This window comes from Engraulis encrasicolus, chromosome 17 (assembly GCF_034702125.1).
Source record: "Engraulis encrasicolus isolate BLACKSEA-1 chromosome 17, IST_EnEncr_1.0, whole genome shotgun sequence".
NCBI lineage: Eukaryota > Metazoa > Chordata > Actinopteri > Clupeiformes > Engraulidae > Engraulis > Engraulis encrasicolus.
Genome location: NC_085873.1, coordinates 17457586 through 17462585, shown reverse-complemented (window position 1 = coordinate 17462585; position 5000 = coordinate 17457586). Strand labels below are relative to the sequence as shown.

The 5000-nt window shown below is 46.7% G+C and overlaps 1 protein-coding gene across 1 annotated transcript in view; it reads right to left on the bottom strand.

The window, feature by feature from the left end:
* jmjd1cb (jumonji domain containing 1Cb) overlaps positions 1 to 5000 on the bottom strand; it is a 216357-nt gene that overhangs the window by 11840 nt on the left and 199517 nt on the right. The gene's annotated exons all lie outside the window — the stretch shown is intronic.

Below are 5000 nucleotides of genomic sequence, written 5' to 3'. Positions count from 1 at the left end.
CCCCCTTTTCCTGTTTCTCTCGGCTGCCCTGTCTGACTAATGGAGGTGGAAAAAAAACTTAATTCATCTCCAAAAATGGTGTCCAACAAGCATGGACAGAAAAGACATCCGTGTTACAACATGGCTCAGGCATTATCCTATCCAATCCAAGACGTGTCTGACAGTTCAACCACCAAATTTATAGATACACACAACACAACACAACGTATGTGCGCGCACGCACCAACACACACACACTCACGCCTGAGTGTACAGTATATCCTCATCAACCTAGCCGACTAAACATCCCAAATTCACACATCCAAACAAACCTCTCCCATTCATGCAAAAGACATACAATGTACCAGATGTATACAGCTAAATGAACAACATTACCAGAATAGCACATAACCACATCATTCTTCCTAATAAATGTCAGACAATTCGTAAATACGTCGTTCCACAAATAAACGGCTCAACTCACGTCCACATGTTGTGTATAAACAGGCATATGCAGTAGATTTATAAATGCACACATACAATAGGAACACTGCCGCTTCAGTATACAGTCTATGCTACACAAACACACAATCTGCCTTGCTGTGCCTTTTCCCACGCGCACACATACACCTAAACACACATACGCACACGCGCGCACACACACACACACACCTATACACACAAACATACACGCACGCGCACGCACACGCACCCACACACACCTACACCTACACACACACACTTACGCGCTCGCGCACGCACACACACAAGCTGATCTGGTGCAGTCAGCTTAATGGATGAGGGTGCAGCCAGTTTGACAGCAGCCCTTCACTGGTCCAGTACGAGGAGAGAACAGTGTTCTGAAATGTCATGACAACAAGACAGACAGAACGACAGTAGGTTGAGAGCGGAGTGTGTGTGCGTGCGTGCGTGCGTGCATGTGTGAGTGTGTGTGTGCAAGAGGTGTTTATGAAAGAGAGATTAAGAACAGGGCAGACAGAGTAAGGAGAGACTATGAGACTATATGGAAGAAAAGGAAAAGAAAGTGGCAAATGAAGGAAGGCATAAAAAAAGAGAGAGAGAGAGAGAGAGAGAGAGAGAGAGAGAGAGAGAGAGAGAGAGAGAGAGGAGAGTTGGCGTTTGCCTTGTTTAATGCATTTCCCCTCGTGTGTCCGGCTGCCTGCTGTGAGACAGCTGCTATATATAGCACAGGACACAGCCAGGGAGACGGAGGAGGAGGAGGAGAGAGGAGAGAGAGAAGAGAGATGAGGAGGGAGAGGAAGAGGAAGAGAGGGGGAGGAGAAGAGGGGAAATGAGAGCAATCGAAAGAGGGAGAGGAGGCGCTGGGGGCTGCACTAGCTTTATTGTGTTGACAGGAGAGAGAGAGAGAGGGAGAGAGACAGAGAGGGAGAGAGTGCGAGTGGGAAAGGACACAAGGGGACGCGGGGAGAGAAAAAAGAGAGGGAAGCAGAGAGGGAGGGGGAAGAAGAGAGGGATAGAGGCAGAGAGAAAGATGGAGCATGTGTGTGTGAAAGTGGGGAGAGAAAGACAGGGAGAAAGTTGGAGCGAGGGAAAGATAAAGTGGGGGAAAGAATGATAGAGACAGACTCAAGAGAGAAAGAGAGAGAGAGAGAGAGAGAGAGAGAGAGAGAGAGAGAGAGAGAGAGAGAGAGAGAGAGAGAGAGAGAGAGAGAGAGGGAGGGAGGGAAAGGGGGCGCATATGTGTGTGAAAGTGGGACAAAGGTTTTCTAAAAGTTTCTGGCTGTTTTTAGCGGCACTGCAGGCAGGCTGTCTGGCTGAAACAGTTGTGCTGTTGGTTTCTGTTCAACATTGTCCTGTGGCCTGAGTGTTCTTGTTAAACGTTCATCCAAATACAAAGCAGTGCACAAAAGCTCCGCCAATAAAATCAATTAGAAGAGAACTGAGCTAAAACGACAATGAGTCTAAACAATCCCCGTCTTGTTCTCGTTTTCCCGTCTTGTATCGTTTGTGTGCGTGCGTGCGGTGGTTTCTCGCCATCTCACTCATATTCTCATCATGGGCTTCCATCAATGGTTCATAAAAACCATGCAATCCTTCACTACACACTCTAGTACACCGTGTTGGATTCAGTGCTCTAATGCCTCTTTTTCAGTGCCGGGTTTCTGGTAGGCCTACAGCTTGACAAAGTGTGACTCGGCCGCCACTTTTTGCTTTTCGAATAGGCACGACACAGCTCAATTGGAAAGCAAAAAGAGGTGGTTGAGTCACGCTGTGTCGAGCTGTAGGCTTACCAGAAAACCGGCAGAGAGGCATATATGAATGTTTCCCAACCTTTTCTGTCTTGCATAGCCCCCAAGCCTTTTTTGTCACACCCTGAGTACCGCCTCACTCTCGCTCTTTATATCTTCCTCTATCACAATATCATGTTTCATACATTTGTTAGGCCTATGAATGTCTTCCACGTTCCCCCTGAAGTGTGCTGGCGTACCCCGAGTGTTCCTTGTACCCCTGGTTGGGAATCACTGCTGCAAATAACTTCATACTGTACTCCACAGTAGAGAGTGTCTGATGCGGTGGCCTAACTAACCATTCAGTCCTATGCTACACAACTAAAGGTGAACAGATGTGCACAGAGCGCTTTTCCATCATGTCTGACTGCAGACTTTCCATCATGTCTGCTCTCTCTCTCTCTCTCTCTCTCTCTCTCTCTCTCTCTCTCTCTCTCTCTCTCTCTCTCTCTAATTGATTCTGAGGTCTAAGTAGGTGTAGTCTGTGACATGTTCAATTGTTTGTGGTCCTAAAGTAAATGTATCTTGTCTTTCGTGGTATTTGGAGCCTTTCTGAAATATCATTATTTTGGTTTTGTTGTTGTTCACTGCCAGGGCCCAGGTCTGGCAGAAATTTTGGAGGAGCCCAAGCTGCATTTGGAGTCCATTTGCTGTTGGTGAGAGAAGGACTAGATCATCTGCAAACAGCAGGAATTTGGCCTCAATGTTGTTCAGAGTGGGTCCTGTGGTGGTTGACTTTTCTATGATGGTCGCCAGCTCATTTATATATAAATTAAACAAAATTGGGCTTAAAGGGCAACCTTTCCTCACGCCGCACTCTTGGGGGAAATAATCTGTTCTTTTGGATCTGATTTTGATGGCACACTTAGCTCCTGAGTACATGGATTTTATAATATCATATGCTTTTCCCCTAACACCATTTTTCATTAATGTGTAGAATAATCCGTTGTGCCAAATGGTATCAAAAGCGGTTTTGAAGTCTACGAAACAAGAGAATATTTTTTTTCTGTTGTGGGTGTATTTTTCGATTAATGTGTGTAGGGTGTAAATATGATCAGTGGTGCGATGATTTGGTAAGAGTCCGATCTGGCTTTTGCTCAAGATATTGTGCTTCATAAGGAAGTCCATGAGCCGTGAATTAATACTACAGAATAACTTCCCCAGGTTGCTGTTTACGCTGATGCCTCTGTAATTTTTAGGGTCAAATTTGTCTCCGTTTTTGTAGATTGGTGTAACTGATCCATGGTTCCAGATGTCAGGGAAATAACCCACACTCAGGACTAAGTTGACTAGTTTGAGAATAGCCCATCTATATTTTTCACTCATACATTTTAGCATTTCATTTAAAATGCAGTCAGGCCAGTATGCTTTCTTTGACTTTAATTTGTTGATATGAGTGAGTAGGTCTCTCTCTCTCTCTCTCTCTCTCTCTCTCTCTCTCTCTCTCTCTCTCTCTCTCTCTCTCCCTCTCTCTCTCCCTACTGTTTTTCTCCTGACCCAGCTCTCGTACCAGGCTTCCCGCTGCTCCCTCACCTTCAGGGGACACTGCCCACACAGCTGCCAATGAGACTGCAGCAGCAGCAGCAGCAGCAGCACTCTCTCTTTCAGCACCCCCCCCCCTCACACACACTCTCTCTCTCTCTCTCTCTCTCTCTTCATCTACCCCCCTCTGTGTCCCTTTCCTCTCCCTCACACACTTCCAAGCGCATTCTCTATATTTCTCTCTCTCTCTCTCTCTCTCTCTCTCTCTCTCTCTCTCTCTCTCTCTCTCTCTCTCTCTCTCTCATACACATGCTTTCCCTGCACCCCTCTCTGCCCCCACCCCTCGTGTGTAAATATATAGCAGTGTGAGTGGTTTTAAATGACTGTGGGTATTTTTAGGCCTCCGTTGCTCATTTGAGTGAGGCGGGCAGAAAGAGCCCTTTCTTGTCTCCTGCCTTGGATTTATATCCCGCAATTATGGCCTGCTGGGCCAGACAGAGGCAAGAGGCAGGCTGCCTGCGTGTGTGTGTGTGTGTGTGTGTGTGTGTGTGTGTGTGTGTGTGTGCCATGTAAAAGTATACAAAGACATGGTAACCATGCGCTGCAGTGTGTGTGTGTGTGTGTGTGTGTGTGTGTGTGTGTGTGTGTGTGTGTGTGTGTGTGTGTGTGTGTGTGTGTGTGTGTGTGTGTGTGTGCATCCATGTGTATTCTGGATAATGTAAATGCCACTGTGTACATGTTCTAGAATGTGCACACATGTTCACTTGAATAATGTTTGATAGAGCTGTTGTATGTTTGATCAGGTATGTAGCGTGTGTGTGTGTGTGTGTGTGTGTGTGTGTGTGTGTGTGTGTGTGTGTGTGTGTGTGTGTGTGGTAGTTGGTGCACAAGCGTACATGCACATATGGGACTGCAAGCATCTGAGTGTGCTATTGAAGTGTGCTTCAACTCTGCTTCATCAGCTCTGGACAGATGGCTCTCGTCAGCCTCACGTCCACATTCCACGGTAAAAAACCAACTCTTAAATGTCTGCACCATGTTTCCCCTCTCCTTCTCTCCCTTTCTTTCACTCTCTCTCTCTCTCTCTCTCTCTCTCTCTCTCTCTCTCTCTCTCTCTCTCCTCTCTCTCTCTCTCTCTCTCTCTCTCTCTCTCTCTCTCTCTCTCTCTCTCTCTCTCTCTCTCTCTCTCTCTCTCTCTCTCTCTCTCCCTCTCCCTCTCTGCAGTCTCTCCCTTTACACTGTCTCTTTCTCTCTCTCTCCAACCACCTA